This window comes from Mustela putorius, unplaced genomic scaffold (genome assembly GCF_011764305.1).
Source record: "Mustela putorius furo isolate JIRA1106 unplaced genomic scaffold, ASM1176430v1.1 tig00537335_pilon_pilon_pilon, whole genome shotgun sequence".
Classification (NCBI taxonomy): Eukaryota; Metazoa; Chordata; class Mammalia; order Carnivora; family Mustelidae; genus Mustela; species Mustela putorius.
The window spans coordinates 311123-329146 of record NW_025422457.1 but is presented as its reverse complement, the minus strand read 5'-3'; the positions used below and the strand labels follow the sequence as shown (position 1 = coordinate 329146).

Here is an 18024-nt window from a genome sequence, read left to right as displayed (position 1 = left end):
AGTGGGGTGTGTGTAACAAAACAACCATGAGCTTTTGGGGACCTTTAACATTTCCTTTTTTGTTTATAAAAACACTAAACACTGAATTCCAGAGAACCAAAAATTCTCCCTCCCTACCAAGAGAGGGACATATCTTCTGCTCCATACCTTTTTCTGTTTTTCTTTTTCTTGCTAATGCTTTTAAAAACAAGTGAGTTTTTTTATATAAAGTTTTTAAAGTGTGAAAGAGAAGCATTTATATATCTATTTTACTGATGAAGAAACAGTATCAGAGAGACCATGGAAACAGTCCAAGGTCATTCAGCAACAAATCTGGAAATTAAATCTAGATCTCTCTCTCTCTCTCAAACCTCTGAAAGCCTCTAATAAGCATTCACATGATGCCTCTTTGAATATGTAAACTCAACCACTATTTCTAACATTATCCCCTGTCCTCTCACATAACTTCATTAGAAGGCACTTAGCTTTCTCACCTCAATTCTATCCTCTTCAGAACCTCTGTTCCATCGGGAGCCTGGGTGGCTCAGTGGGTTAAAGCCTCTGCCTTCGGCTCAGGTCAGATCCCAGGGTCCTGGGATTGAGCCCCACATCGGGCTCTCTGCTCAGCGGGGAGCCTGCTTCCCCCACTCTCTCTGCCTGCCTCTAGCTGCCTAATGTGATCTCTGTCTGTCAAATAAATAAAATCTTTAAAAAAAAAAAAAAAAAAAAGAACCTCTGTTCCATTAACTTCAATGCACTTTAACTTCTTTAGAGAATGCTCATTTAAACTACATGTCTTGACTGTTATCAAACTCACAGAAAAGGACAGGGCTTCCTCACATTGGTCTACAGATGAAGCATTTTATTCCACCCTCCTTTCTAAACGGCAGGTAAGATGTTTCAGCAATCTCCTTGGTGTTGAACCAAACTGTTCTTCCACACTTATAAAAAACCTTTTCCTCAATCTGACCCATGCCATCCACTCATTTAACAAATATCTGCTGAGGGCCATGTATGCAGTAGGAATGAAAAGTACTAAGCAACTGGGATATAGCAGTGAAAAGGAACACGACCCCCATGCGAAAGAAATCTAAAGGGTTACTCAGAAGTAAATATTCCACAATAATATTGATATTCAACAAATATTACAAATGGGATGAAAATAATTAAGGGTAAAAAAGGAAAGTGCCCTGGAAGCATGTAACAGAAGGAAATTCATCTAATCTAGGAAATGGAGAGGAAGGTGTCATCAAATCTAAGACCTAAAGAATGAATACAGGTGGGCAAGAAAGAGCTTTCCAGGCAGTAGAAGCAGTATTTGGAATGGCCATGAGACAAAAAAGACACAACATGGCTTAAGAAACCAAAAGGCCCATGTGTCCGAAAGGAAAAATGTCAAGAGATAAAGCTGGAGAAGGAAAGGGACAAGATAATGTGGGATTTCCAACATGATTTGTTTTTAAAGGATTAATTATTGGGGCGCCTGGGTGGCTCAGTCGTTGGGTGTCTGCCTTCAGCTCAGGTCATGACCCCGGGGTCCTGGGATTGAGTCCTACATTGGGTGGGAAGCCTGCTTCTCTCCCTCCCACTTCCCCTGCTTGTGTTCCCTCTCTTGCTGTGTCTCTCTCTGTCAAATAAATAAAAATCTTTAAAAAAAGAAAAAAAAGATCAGATCAATTATTGCCTATACTCCTCTCTTATGACCATACTTACGATTAGTCAGTAAGAGAATCTATATCACTCCATTGCATTTTGTCTCCTTACTGTACTGCAAGCTTCTTAAATTTCAGAGAACTTAAGAATACATTTTGTTTTTTAAATTAGAGAGGGGGTGGAGGAGCAGGAGAGGGAGAAAGAGAATCCCAAGCAGGCTCATGCCCAGTGCAGATCTCAACACAGAGCTCTATCTCACAAAACCAAAACCATGACCTGAGTTGAAATCAAGAATCGGACACTTAACTGGCTGAATCACCCAGGCAGCCCAAAATTAAGAATACTTTTATTACTCGTTTAAGTGACTCAAGAGTTTCATTCTAGTGTCCATTTTACAGTGAGTTGAGTTTAACTGGCATCTTGTAGAGAAACAAGTTGTTTCATGCAAAAAAGCCAGAAGAATAAATGAACAATGCTGCTTTGTTCCGACTAAAGTCAAATCACAAGGACTAAAAAAAGAAACTATATTTGACATGGTTCTATTTACATTATATAAAGTATGAAACACTCAAAACAATAAAAAAAAAAACTTCCTAAAGTTAGCTAAGGATGACTCTAACTCGTCAACAGAAAACAAATACAATTTCACTAAAGCTATAAAAATGATATAAAAAAATCTGGTTAGGATGAAACATAAAAAGCAGAAACACCTTATACCAAACAAGTATGCAACTTAAAAAAAAAAACAAAAAACAAAAAAACTATTTATTTGCTAACAAACAAGGAGCCCAAACTTTGAAGTATCACCCAAATACCTCATAAGGGAAGCACAAAGGCTCAGGGAAAACTAACAGTCAAGAAATTTAAAAGAATTACATTTACCATTTAACTTCCCCACTTATCATGCAGGCTAAGAGTTTATAAAGGGGAAGAACTGGAAAAGAATACAAAAAGTAACTTTTAAAGGAAAGAAGCCATGCGAATACTTTATCTGTTTTAAGATCTCCCCATCTCCAAGTTCTTTCAAGAAATTTCAACAATCAGTTACATTTTCCCTTGGGTATATGTATGTCTAGCCTCTTCCTCTCACCAAGATTTTTCCTACCATCATGTATACTCAATCTTCTTTCTTAAAACTACACTAAAGTCCCACAACCCAGCACCCTCTCTTTTTCCTTTATAAACTTCTCAAAAAAGTTGACCGAATACACTCAGTCTCCATTTAGAAATATTTTTCACTCACTTTTCAAGCAATTCCAATGTTGCTGGCACCCCCATTTCTCCATAGCAGTTCTCAGTAAAGTCACCAAAGATCTCTTCATCTCTAAATCTAATGGGCATTTTCTTTTCTTTTCTTTACTTTTCTTTCAATGCAGGGCTTGAACTCATGACCATGAGATCAAGACTTGAGCGGAGATCGAAGGTCGGATGTTTAACCGACTGAGGCACCCAGGCACTCCTAAGCATTTTCAAATGAAAACTCATCTTGCTTGGCCTCTTGGCAGCATTCATCACAGTTAACGACTCCTGAAGCACTCATTTGTCTTAGCTTCCATACGCTATACTCTGCTTTTCCATCTTCTCTCTAGTTCTCTCTCTTAGTCACCTCTGCTAAAGCTAGTCCTTTTCTCTCAAATCTAGAGATTCAAACAGGATTGACCATGGGCCCTTTTCTAACACTATACTCTAGGTGACGTCACTATGCCCAAGGCTTCGAATACCATGTACATGCCAATGACTGCCAAACTCTAGCCGAGATCTTATCTCTGATATGCTAACTCACATATCAAACCTTATTCAGAAACCTCAAAAGCACATCTTACTCACCATCTCCAAAAGCCAACTTATGATTATTCCTAAAAAACAAGCTTGAGGTATTCTCTCAGTCCAGATGTAGAGCCAGAAATATCCATAAGAGGTGATTATAACTACATGAGCTCTAAGGTCCTTATTCTATAATCTATACCTTATTCTATAATTTATATTCTATAATCTATACCACCACTTCCAACCGTGGTCCAAGGATCTCTAAGGGTCCACCTTTCAAGGGAAGTCTATGAAACCAAAACTATTTCCATAATAATATTAAGACATTACTCCTCTTTTTCACTTTCATTCTGAGTATGTGTAGTGCAGGCTCCTGAAGGCTGCATGATATAAGTTATCAGAACAGATGGAATGCAGAAGGAGATAGGAGAACCCAGAGGTCTTCTATTAAGCTAGACATTAAAAAGATTTAGAAAATGTCCATCAATGTCACTCCTTTCACTAAATGTTTTTGTTTTGGAAAAATAGTTATTTTTCATTTTAAAAATGTTACCTGTTTATTTTAATATGGATTTATTTTAAATAAATTAATAAGTATATTTAAAACTTCCATATCATGCATCTTTTCCAACCACAACGCTAGGAAACTAGAAATCAAACACAAGAAAAAATCTGGAAAAAAAAAATACAAATATATGGAGGTTAAATAACATGCTACTAAAAAAATTAATGGGTCAACCAAGAAATCAAAGAGGAAATCAAAAAAATACATAGAAACAAATGAAAATGAAAACAACCATCCAAAATCTCTGGGATGCAGCAAAAGATACTCTAAGAAGGAAGTTTATAGCAACACCAACCTACTGCAAGCAGCAGAAAATTTTCAAATAAACAACCTAAACTGACACAAAAAGAACAAGAAACAAATCAACAGAATGAAGGAAGGATAGAGCAGAAATAAATGAAATAGAAACTTAAAAAAAAAAAAAGTAAGATCAATAAAGCCAGGAGCAGGAGCTCTGGTTCTTTGAAAAGATCAACAAAACTAATAAACAGTTAGCCAGACTCATTAAGAAAAAAGAAGAGAGGACTCAAGTAAGAAATGAAATGAAATGAAACAGTAATGTCAACCAACCCTAGAATTATAAAGGATTATAAGAGAATATTATAAAAAATTATATGCCAACAGATCAGACAACCTGGAAGAAATGAATTCCTAGAATCTTATTAACTTCCTAAAACTGACCCAGGAAGAAACAAAAAATCTGAATAGATCGATTACCAGCAATAAAATTAAATCAGGAAAAAAAAAACACAAACAAAACAAAAACTAAACTGCCAACAAACAAAAGTCCAGGAACACATGGCTTCACAGGTGAATTCTAGCAAACATTTACAGAAGAGCTAACACCTATTCTTCTCAAACTATTCCAAAAAAATCGAAGAGAAAGGAAAGCCACCCTGATACCAAACCCAGATAAAGACACTACAAAAAAAGAGAACTACAGGAAAATATCTCTGAACACAGATGCAAAATCCTCAACAAAATATTGGCAAACTGAATCCAACAATACATTAAAAAAAATTTTTTTTTCACCACAAGCAGGATTTATTCCTGGGATGCAAGGGTGGTTCAATATTCACAAATAAAACCAATGAGATATTGCACATCAACAAGAGAAAGGATAAAAGCCATATGATTATTTCAAGAGACGCAGAAAAAGGATTTGACAAAAAATGGTGTTGGAGAAACTAGACAGCTACATGCAAAAGAATAAAGCTGAGCCATTCTCTTACACCACACACAAAAATAAAAACTCAAAATGGATTAAGGACCTAATCATGAGATGTGAAATCATGAAAATTCTAGAAGAGAGCACAAGCAGTAGCAACATTTTACTAGGTAGGTCTTCTGAGGCAAGAGAAACAAAAGCAAACACAAACTATTGGGACTACACCAAAATAAAAAGCTCCATGCAGCTAAGGAAACAACCATCAAAACTGAAAGATCCCTGAATGAGAGAAAATATATGCAAGTGACATATCCAAAAGAAAAGTTAGTATCCAAACTACAGAAAGAACTTATAAAACTCAACACATACACAAAAACAAATAACTGATTAAAAAATGGGCAGGACAAATAATATATTATATGTTAATTTCTTTTTAAATGGGCAGAAAAGGAGGGGTACCTGAGTGGCTTGGTCAGTTAAGCATCTGCCTGCAGCTCAGCTCATGATCCCAGGGTCCCAGCTGAGCAGGGAGCCTGCTTCTTCCACTCCTCCCCACTCATGCTCTATATTGCTTTCTCTGTATTTCTCCCTCTCTCTCAAATAAATAAATGAAATCTTTTAAAAAATAATAATAATAAATAAACTTTAAAAAATGGGGCAGAAGAGGGGACTCCTGGGTGACTCAGTCCATTGAGTGCCCAACTGTTATTTTCAGCTCAGCTCATGATCCCAGGGTTGTGAGATCGAGCCCCACATTGGGCTCATGCTGCATGTGGAGGCTGCTTAAGATTCTCGCTCTCCCTCTCCTTTTGCCCCCCAGCTTTGTCCCTCTCTAAAAGAAATTTATAATAAAACTAAAATAAAAAATGGGCAGAACACACAAACCAGACATTTCTACAAAGACAACACATAGATGGCCAAAGACACACATGAAAAGATGCTCAATATCTCTCACCATCAGGAGAATGCAAATCAAAACACAATGAGAGATCACCTCACACCTCTCAGAATGGTGAAAATCAACCATATGAGAAACAGATATAGAGGAAAAAGAACCCTCACTGTACTGTTGGCAGGAATGCAAACTGGTGCAGCCACTATGGAAAACAGTATAAAGAGTCCTCCAAAAATTAAAAATACAGCTACCGTATGATCCATCCAGTAATTCCACTATTGGGTATTTACCAAAGAATATAAAAAACAGTAATCTGAAAAGATACATGCACCCCTATGTTTATAGCAGCATTATTTACAATGACCAAAATATGGAAGCAGACCAAGTGTGTGTGTGTGTGTGTGTGTGTGAGAGAGAGAGAGAGAGAGATGGAATATTAGTCAGCCATGAAAAAAAAAATCTCACTCTTTGCAACAACATGGATGTAATCTAAAGCATATAATGCTAAGTGAAATAAGTCAGAGAAAGGCAAAACCATACGCTAAACTCATATGTGGAATTTAAGAAACAAACGAACAGGGTAAAAAAGAGAAACAAAAAAACTGACTCTTAACAATGGCGAACAATGGGTGGGTGAAACAGGTGAAGGGGATGAAGAGTACACGGATCATGACGACCGTGACTCCCGGGCAGAACTGCTGACTCGCTGTATCGTACACTTGATGCTGATATAACACTGTATGTTAACTATACTGGAATTAAAATTTTTAAAAAACTAGTATGTTTAAAACTTCTAACATAGTAAATACCAATAGATATAACCCACGTAAACAAAACCCTTTGAAGCTTTCAATAAGTCAAGAGTATGAAATGGTCTGGACACCAGAAAGTTTGAGAAATGCTGATCTATACTTATGGTATACACACCAATAAGATCAAGATGACATTTTATGAAATAGCAAATTTTCAAATATCTTCTAGCAGCAAATTCTCTCTTTACATTTATTGACCAGGCTCTCATTCAGTTATATAGATTTGACTCTATTTATTGGGCTCCTACTATGTGTCTGGTCCTGGAGACAGAGATGAAAGAAATTACTTTGTTTTGGCTCTCCCAGAGAATGTTTACCATGCCTTTGCTACATTCAGTTCTCTCATCTCTATCAGATCCTATGTAACAACCACAGTTGCCTAAAAGAATGAGAAAAGACAACCCTGCAATAGTCATACTATCTCGTCTAAATACAAAATGGACAAATGTAGGGACCACGCTAGAAAAAAAGGAGAAAACATTCCAGCTCTAGGTCAGACCTATTACCTGTTCCAAGTAAATTCTCAGAATAACCAACACTCGCATAATATAGTATAATACACAAACACAAATGGCCTGAGAATTCCGCCTCACTTCTCCTTACATTTTAAATACAAAAACCAGGGGGACCTGGGTGGCTCAGTCATTAAGTGGCTGCCTTTGGCTTAGGTCATGATCCCGGGGTCCTGGGATCGAGCCCCCCATCGGCCTCCTTGCTCAGCAGGAAGCCTCCTTCTCCCTCTCCCACTCCCCCTGCTTGTGTTCCCTCTCACTTTCTGTCAAATAAATACAATCTTAAAAAAATAAAATAAAATACAAAAACCCCCCAACAACTACTTTTACAAATGCAAGGCTGAACTACTGTAATCAAAGAAATCCAGAAGAAAACTGTGTAACGTTTGGTCCCAGTTTGGCCTCTGGAACATAAGTGGCAGGTGAGGATCACAAAGAACATAATATTCCCTACTGACAGCCAATATATATACATTTTGGCTATATAGTCAGGTATAGCTCATTCTTCTATAGTGTCACCTATAGTCAGGTATAGCTAGCTAGAGCTATACCTGACAAGCTATACCTGACTATAGGTGACCCTAGTCTTTTACTTAAGTAACAACAATGAACAAGACCAGGAACAATGTTAAGGATGCGGGGGGAGTCCTAGAAATACCAGCCTATACTTTGCTTACCCACCATCTAGTTATCCTGAATGCTCACACTGCCAAATTAATTTCAAGGAATATATGTCTATAAAAGTGTCTCACAGTTCACAAGTCAGGATTACTTTTATGCCCTAAAGTGTAAAATTCATTTATAAAAAGATATATACATATATATCTATTATAACCCTATTAAAAAATATATTTCTTACTGTGAGGGTCCTAGTCAAAAGAGTTGGAGAGGTTCCCATGCCTTTTCAGTTCACAGAGCTCCCAGTGTCTCAATAAGTTTCTCATGGTGCCCCCAAGCACCAAAAAAATAGATAGCAGTTCCATTTATTAGATACATAACAATCAAATAAGGCTTTGTGTTCTAACAACTTAGCAACCGTTTGAAAAATACATATAAATTGAAAGGGATGTTTTATTACTATATAACCACAATGACTTATTAATGGGATGTGTACACCAGCTATACATTACACAGCTTCTCAAACCTTGAAATCACTTTGGACACTGCCACTTTCATTTACCATTCACACTGACTTTTGCACAGAACTTGCTTTTTATCACAGCAGCCCCCCCAAGCGCAGCTTTTTGAAGACATCCTGTCATTCGAAGAAATGTAGCACAATCTCACAGTCAATGCCTCAAACTAATCGTTTGAGCAGTGTGTCCCACAGATGTCAAATATCACACAGATATCCCACAGCTGTCAAATATTACTGTGTTTCCCTCGAATATTTTTAAATATTCCACAGTACCTGTGTGAGTTCACTGCAGTGCTCCAAGGCACCTCATGGCATAGCTTGGGAATGCTGGGTTTAAGGAACACTGATCTAGCCTATGTACTTACTTTGCAAATGAAGAAATGACACTTTAGATCATAAAGCTAGTAGGAAATAAACACTTTTAAGTTTAACCTTCCGTCACCAAAAGATTTTGAAAGAGAATCTCACTGTGATATCATGTTGATGAAATCTACAGATCTCTGAAAACAAGTAAATTCGAAAATGTATTTATATGACTATATAATTGAAGAAACTGTTTCAATGTTTTCTTTTTTAGAAAAAGATGTTTCAAAAATTATAAAAGTGGGACTTTTAATAAACAATATAAAAGTGTCTAAAGTAAAAAAAGGAAAATCATCCACTCCTACAGGAATAACACAGCTAATTGTTAAACATCTATCCTTACAGACTCTTTCCTATGCACACAAAAAGTTGTAATAAAATCAAACTAAATTTCTTTGCCCATGTGTTTATTTCAAAATCATATTCCACAGTGTTATGCAATTATTTTTCTCACTCAATTTTTTTTTTTTTTTTAAAGAGAGACCTCTGTGTTTAAAGGGTTTTCCTGGGAAGCTGGTGATTTTTTTTTTTTTTAAGATTTTATTTATTTATTTGACAGACAGAGATCACAAGTAGGCAGAGAGGCAGGCAGAGAGAGAGGAGGAAGCAGGCTCCCTGCTGAGCAGAGAGCCCAATGTGGGACTCAATCCCAGGACCCTGAGATCATGACCTGAGCCGAAGGCAGCGGCTTAACCCACTGAGACACCCAGGTGCCCCACTCACTCAATATTTTATCATGAATATTCTTCTATGTCAGTACCTAATAGTAATTGCAAACACTTAAACATGTATTGGTGCTTACTATGCTTACTTACACCTGAAATAGCAACTCATTTAATTCTCACAACAGCCTTGTCAGGTGAGAACTGTAATTATATCCACTTTATAGATGAGTTTAAGTAATTTGCTAATGGCTGTATCTAATAAGTGATACAACTGGGATCTGAACCCAGAAACTTAGTTGCACAGTCCCTGCACTCAATTAGAGGGTCAGCTGCTTCTCATGAAAAGAGCTACCCCTCAACCTGTTAATAAGTGCACAGTACTTCACAGCATAAATATACTATAATTTCAGCCATTCCCCTACCAGATGGGACATTTAGAAAACTTTTTATTTACAAATTCTACTGGCATTCACTTATAATAACATTAAAATGAACATTCTTATAGATTTGCTCTTGTTCTTTGTGTTTAAATTTCTGTAAGATAAATTCCAAAAAACGAAATGATGAAATGTGTGCCCTTTTAATTCTGATAAGTAACTCCAAATTTCCTTCCACAATATTGTCCTAGTTGTACCAATTTATAGTCCCAGTAACAGAGGAGAGGGTTGAGGTCTCTCAATATTAATATAAATTAATATTTTTGATTCATGGAGAGGTCTACTTTGAGTTTTCACTCTGATGTAGAATGAATGGATTGCTCAGTTGGTCACAATCATGGTCTGATTTCATTATAACAATCTGACATTAAACAAGTGAAGACTTAGCAGTCTTCTACAGTGAATTCTTCAGTTATGAAACCACTTTGGGTGAGATATTTCCCCTATATAATACTGTTCACTTATGTGTAAAACATGGGAATTGGACTAGATGGCCTTTAAGACTTAAAACTCCCAATGCTGTAATTAAGAAGTGACTTCAAGTTATTAATAGCCTATAATTATAGTACTAATTAGGTCAGGGTCTTAAACCTTCTATTTTCTTTAAATTATAGTAACTATTGCCAGAACACCTAGACAAATCATTAAAATATCCAATAAAGTTTTCAGGGTCCACCTGTGGCTTTTTTTTTTTTTTTTTTTTTTTTTAATTTTTTATTTTTGATAAACATATATTTTTATCCCCAGGGGTACAGGTCTGTGAATCAACAGGTTTACACACTTCACAGCACTCACCAAATCACATACCCTCCCCAATGTCCATAATCCCACCCCCTTCTCCCAAACCCCCTCCCCCCGGCAACCCTCAGTTTGTTTTGTGAGATTAAGAGTCACTTATGGTTTGTCTCCCTCCCAATCCCATCTTGTTTCATTTATTCTTCTTCTACCCACTTAAGCCTCCATGTTGTATCACCACTTCCTCATATCAGGGAGATCATATGATAGTTGTCTTTCTCTGCTTGACTTATTTCGCTAAGCATGATACGCTCTAGTTCCATCCACGTTGTTGCAAATGGCAAGATTTCATTTCTTTTGATGGCTGCATAGTATTCCATTGTGTATATATACCACATCTTCTTGATCCATTCATCTGTTGATGGACATCTAGGTTCTTTCCATAGTTTGGCTATTGTGGACATTGCTGCTATAAACATTCGGGTGCATGTGCCCCTTTGGATCACTACATTTGTATCTTTAGGGTAAATACCCAATAGTGCAATTGCTGGGTCATAGGGCAGTTCTATTTTCAACATTTTGAGGAATCTCCATGCTGTTTTCCAGAGTGGCTGCACCAGCTTGCATTCCCACCAACAGTGTAGGAGGGTTCCCCTTTCTCCGCATCCTCGCCAACATCTGTCATTTCCTGACTTGTTGATTTTAGCCATTCTGACTGGTGTGAGGTGATATCTCATTGTGGTTTTGATTTGTATTTCCCTGATGCCGAGTGATATGGAGCACTTTTTCATGTGTCTGTTCGCCATCTGGATGTCTTCTTTGCAGAAATGTCTGTTCATGTCCTCTGCCCACCTGTGGCTTTTTAATCGCAGGCTTTCATTCCCTGCTACCTAGCCAACTGGAACATACCTCTGGAGTATATGCTTAATAAGAGTTGATGTGGTGCCTAGGAACATGACCTAGTGTTTCGTTTTGTTTTCTAAATACTATGCCAAGACCACTCTTTAGTCAATTTATTCAACTAATACTTACTGATTAGTTTGCTATATGCTAGCCACTGGGCACACAATGGTTAACAGAGGATCTCTGCCATCGTGGAACTTACAGATTAAATGAGGATGGCAAATAACCAACCAAAATAATCACTAGTAAATGTAAAGTTATACCTGTGATAATAATAAACAAAAATCTATTAGGGCAGAGAAAAAAATGCTATTCAATCTTTTGATTGTGTTTTGGACTATCTGTGACACTAGAAACTGTCTGAGATGGAAAGAAAATGTCAATAAAGAAAATTATTTCCCAACTTGTCCCCTGCTGCAAAAAAGAGCAATCACAAGTGTAGATGGCAAGTTAACTTTTTAAATCATCAGTTCTACAATAAAATCACCAAGATGCTACTACTCTTCAGTTATGCTACCATGTGGACCAAATATTGGTTTTTCATAACCAAGGGTATAAATGATTTTGATTTTAATTACCAAAAATGACAGAACTAAGAGTATCCAAACAAAATGAGAGACCACAGATCAACCACAATTTCTTAAGAACACCGTTCAAGCAAAAAGTACATATAGCCGTAAAGCCATCTACTATAATAATTCATGACTTGCTCATAATTAACAAAAAGTATTCAAAGTATTGTTTTTAAAGAACAACAATCATTAGCATAAAGGAGTTAGTGGCACGTCAAAAGGAGCAAAAATAGAATTTTTTTTTTAGATTTTAAAAATCCATGGTCCAGAAGTATCTCTATTAATATTCAATTTAAAAATAAAACTAATTTGGGGCGCCTAGGTGGCTCAGTGGGTTAAAGCCTCTGCTTTCGGCTCAGGTCATGATCCTGGGGTCCTGGGTCGAGCCCCACATCTGGCTCTCTGCTCAGCGGGGAGCCTGCTTCCTCCTCTCTCTCTGCCTACTTTTGATCTGTCAAATAAATAAATAAAATCTTTAGATAAATAAATAAATAAAACTAATTCTACAATGTTAACTAGAATTGTGTTGATCATTTCACAATACATATACACAGAACCATTACACTGTACACCTAAAAACTAATGTGTCAATTATACCTAAATAAAAATAAACAATTCTAGATCTGCAGAAATAAGAGCATCATTCATGTAAATGAACTTCCTTGCATGTCAATTTCCACAACTGCAAAAGAAAATATTTGCCAAACCTACCTCGCACTGCTATAAAGACTAAATAAAATACCATATGTGGCGATACACCAAAAAATGTCAGTTAATTTAACCTGATGCTTCTTTTTTGCTGCCACTATAACACAGCAATTTAACAAATAAAATTGGTTAGGCAGGGATTCCACCTCCTTTCTTCTGTCCATGATATAAAAGAAGTGTTATAAAATGGGCAAAAGACTGGCAATCAAAAGCATTAAAAAAAATTCACAACTTCGTAATTCATAAACTGATTACCCCACAGGTTGACTGTTTAAGTAGTAACACTCTTACATAATAATCTGTCTCAGAGAATTAGAGAAATCATCTCCCATACATATGTATGAAATTGTTTAGTTATTAGACCTCACCATCATTACAAACACACATTACAAAACACACATTACCAAAACACATTACAAAGTCCTGCTACTATGAAAAAATGAGGTACATGTATTTATCCACACACACAAGGTACTTTAGCTTGATGTTTATCTTCTGATCAAGGCATCTTAAATTCAATGCAATGAGGCTTTAGTGCTTCACATCTACTTTATTACACTGTTCGCCAAATTTGCACACCACAACTAATTCATATTACACATCCATGGGTTTGAAGCAACTTCTACCATTGGTCTAACAACCAATCCCCCAACGTCACAATCTCATGTTATTAATAGCACAGCTTTATTTAAAAACAGTATTTTAAACTAAGAAATGTTTAAAGTGGAGAGCAGCTTTCAGGATCTTACCATTGCTTTTACAAATCGTTTCAAGCTGTTGCTAGGTTGGCCTAAGATAGCCTTTCCTTTAAAACCGTCAAATACAAGACAGGAGGAGGCATCGTTAACATGGCAACATAACCATTAACGACTTTTCCAAATTCAAAACAAGGATCACCATCAAAACAAAACAAAACAATCAAAACAATCAGGTGGAGTGCATGGATACTGACTACTACTCCTGACACCCTGTCCTTTATGAAGGATCTTTTCCTTTATGGAAGATTTGCTGCTACACTAAAACCACATTTAAAACCGTATGCCTATATGCAACTTCCTGAAAACTACAAATCCAGCGAAATTCCAAACCGTATTTGTGACATTAGCTAAATATTATTTACCATGTTGGTAAATACATTTTAAAAAGAAGGCGAGGAAAACACTGACAACTTTCAAAGCGTAAAGCTTTTTTAAATCCCCCACTAAATCATTTGTGAATAAATCGGTAGACTACATTGAGCAGCTGCTTGACTGGAGCACACCAAAGTTTGCCCTATACTTGAGAATGTTTATCCTCACCAAAAAGGAACAGAAACCAGTCATCCTTCCCACTGGAGCCACTTGCCCGGAATTTCCTAAAATATGCCTGATCCGCAAGTGAAGAAGGAGCACTTCTCCGGAGACCAAAGGCGAGAGGTACCTTAATCTTTCGCAGACGAGAGGAGGGGCGGGGAGCGGGGAGAGCCCGGGCTGGTTAAGGAAGGAAATCCATCTTCGGCAGACACCGGTGGGACCTGAAATCCAGGTCTCAGGACGGCCCTCCCCGCAAAGGCTCAGGACCTAGGGAGGTTCCCCGAGGGGGACGACAGGCTGGGCCAGGGCTCCCGGCGCCCCACCCTGCCTCTCTCGCCGCCACCGGGGACCCGGGACCGCGGACAGAGACAGCAGAGGCTAAGCGAGCGTCCGCGGTCCCAGCCACGTCCTCCCGCGGCTCACCTGAGAGAGTCGCCTCCGCCCTCGGCTCCCACGGTGCATCCCGCGGGGCCTGGCGGAGGGTGCAGTGATGCCGCGCCGACCGGCCCCAGGGCTGCCGGGCCTGGCCTCCCCGCTCCGGGGACGCACCGGGTGCCCGCCTCGCACCGGTTCCCGGGATCCGCCGGGCTGCAGAGAAGGAAGGAGAGGCGGAAAGGCTGCCTCCCCTCCCCCACAGCAAGCCTCCCCCTGAGCTGCGGCTCTCTGCAGTTCCCTCTGGCGCAGGTCCGGCCCCCGCTCCCCCGCCCGGGAGTCACTTCGGCAGCGGCGGCCCAGTCGCCATTACAGCCCAACAACTGACACGGAGGAGGAGCGGCGCCGGCGGCAGTGGCAGTGGCGGCCGCGCGAGGCAGGGCGGGAGCAGTCGGGGCGCCGGCAAACCTCGCGAGAACTGTCCCCAGACGATTCTACAGGAGTACAACCTTCGGTTAGGGCCATGTTGAGTGTGGCTAAAAGGCTGAGAGAGAGCTAAAACGAAGAAAGGTCACTCGGAAGCGCCATGTTTAGTGTGGCGCATGTGTGCCTTGCAGGACTCGGGAGGAGCCAGAGTAGATCCGCAGCGGAGACCTCCCCCCCACCCCCACTCCGCTGCCTGCCCTCCTTCTTCCGACGCTAATTGGGCCTTCTGGCTTTGCAATTCGTACCCGGCCAGAAAAGAAAAAAAAAAAAAAAAAACAAGGTTGGGGTTGACCAGGGTGAACTCAGAAGTCGAAATTGCTGCTTCTCAGAGTTTACGATGTTTCACCAGTTGTCGTCCAAGGAAATCTTTACCCCAGTCAGTTTCAGAGTCCTCGCAGCTCTGCGGCTGCTGCAGTTACCCACGGCTGTCAACTGTGGCGGTTTCATTCGCGAGAGTTACAGTTCCGTTCAGCATGCAGTACCTAATGGCTAAAGATTCAGGAGCAAGTAAAACGGAGTTTCCTCCCGTTAGGTATAGGCATCGACAGAACGGTGCCTTGAGAGACGCTCTGTGATCAACATATCTTTATCCTCTTCCCCCAGTCTCCGCATGGTGAATTCTATCGTGTGTCGGGACTTAGCTTAAATGACCTGCCTTCTGCAAATATTGCCACCCTCCGCTAGGTGCTCACTTCTCACCGGCTCTCTGCCCATCACTTTCCTCCACCTCCTGAACAACTCCGATAGCTGTTTATCCAGAGGCAGTTTCTCATCTTAAAGTATCATGAAGACCCTTCCGTCTCTCTGTACTCCAGTAGGGCCTAAGTCAGTAACTAGGACACCTAGGTGCTCGATAACTGCCTGGTGAGTGGATCTCATCAGTAGAAGCAGGAGGCAGTCCTAGCTCTGCCTGAGTAGGACGTAAGTGGATGTGAAAAATCCTGCACATATGTAAAATGTGTACTGTGACTCTAGGTAGCTGTGCTGGAGGAAAGAACAGGAAATGTGGGTATCCCAAAGGTGCGGGTGCTAGCAAGAAAACAACATAAGGAAAGAGTTATTTTGTTGTTTTCCCATCCATTCTGTGTAAAGCGGTGGGATAGATGATTTTCATATGTTATTTCGCTGAATTTATACAACCACCCTATTAAGTATTATAAAACTTTTTTCAGAGGAGGAAGTGGATTGAGAAAAGCTAAGCAACTTGCCCGAAATTATACCATCGGTAAAGGGCAACTATGAGATTTGAGGTTTTCCTTACTCTGAAGCCTATTTATACTTCTCCACCCCCATGCTGCTTCCTGGGAAAACAGAGAAAACACCAAAAGTTCCTGTCACTTTGCGGAGAGCAATGTTATCTTCCTATCAGCCTGTGCACAATTTCCACCTCTTGTCTCTTGTGCTGATCCCTGCCTCTCCTTTGCCTCCCAAACACCTCAAACACAGCCATCTTTCTCCTTTGTGAGGTGCCATTACTTAATTGTGTATACCCTACACATTAGCTCTTGAAGCATTTAACCATATTTTACTGTAATGAATATTAAATTGCTATTTTTTTTAAAGATTTTATTTATTTATTTGACAGAGAGAGCACAGCAGGGGTGCAGCAGGCAGAGGGAGAGGGAGAAGGAGGCTAACAGAGCAAGGAGCCGATGTGCGGCTTGAAAACCGGGACTCCGGGATCATGACCTGAGCTGAACACAGATGCTAACCACTGAACAACCCAGGCACCCCCTACACGGCAGTTTTTGAGTGAGATCCTAAGACAAACTGAATAGCAGCAAGTAAATTATGAAACAGACATCCAAGTGGCAAGTTTGCAAAGAAGTACTATGTCACCAGTTATGCAATTCTTGGCCCCTCTCTCAAGACCCTTCAGCCTGGTCAGTGATATGAAAGGCTTGAGAGATTGTAGACTCACTCAATTTGAGGGGAGGATTTGGGGGAGAATAGGCAGAGGGGGTGCAGAGTTTCTTTACCTCAAACTAATGAGAAGGGCTTTGAGGAGACATGCAAAGCTTGATGTATGCACCAGAATCTGGAAGCCAGAGAAACCAGAGGTTGGATTCAGCTTGAAAAAGGTATAAGAACCTCAGCAGCCAAGTAGAGAATGGTACCCACCGAATTAATTATTCCTGCTCCAAAAGAGGAGGCAGATAACTGAACCTGAAGTCAGAACCCATGTAAATAGTGCCCTACTGTTTGAGTTAAGAAAAGGCAGAGAGATCTACACTATTTGCCTGTACATGTATAAGTTATCTCTACATAAATGGAGAGGACATTGCTAATATTGGCTGTGTGGAAGGAAACTGATGACGGTGAGTAAGAGAGAGATTTATCAGTTGTACTCTTTAATACTTTAAGAATTTTGAACAAGGTGAAAATACTAACCACTTAAAATTAGGAATTTAAGGGGCGCCTGGGTGGCTCAGAGGGTTGGGCCTCTGCCTTTGGCTCAGGTCATGGTCTCAGGGTCCTGGGATCAAGCCCCACATCAGGCTCTCTGCTCAGCGGGGAGCCTGTTTCCCCTTCTCTGTCTAGTTGTGATCTCTTTCTCGGTGTCAAATAAAATCTTAAAAAAAATTTTTTTTAAATAAAGATTAGGTATTTTCCTTAAAAAAAAAAAAAAGAAGAAGAAGAAGAAGTTAAAATTGAAGGAATCTTCCTAGAAGGGTGGCCTGCCAGGGTGAGTGGAACCCAGAGAAAGAAGAGTATTTGCCTGGGGACCCAAGATGAAGGGACATTGGGAGTGGCCAGCTGGAGGAGGGGCAATCACAGGAGCATCAATAACAACATTCCGCAGGCAAGCCTGGAAGGATCCGAAATGGGGAAAGGGAGAGAAGGAGGAGATTTAGAAAGCCCTAAGGAAACTGGTATAGCCACTGTGAAAGAGAGTAACGAATGAAAAATAGAATGATCATGTGATCTAGTAATTCTACTTCTGGGTATTTACTCAAAGAATACAAAAAAACTAATTTGAAAAGACATGTGCACCCCTACGT

The 18024-nt window shown here is 39.6% G+C and overlaps 1 protein-coding gene across 4 annotated transcripts in view; it reads right to left on the bottom strand.

Annotated features, from left to right (window-relative positions):
- Positions 1-14983, bottom strand: part of CEP350 (centrosomal protein 350) — a 150193-nt gene extending 135210 nt beyond the window's left edge. For 2 of the 4 annotated variants that reach the window (XM_013064217.2, XM_045074331.1), the window contains exon 1: positions 14588-14983. The gene's annotated coding sequence lies outside the window, so the exon portion shown is untranslated. The other 2 variants (XM_045074330.1, XM_045074332.1) reach the window with 1 other exon arrangement.
- Between the last annotated feature and the right edge of the window lie 3041 nt (positions 14984-18024).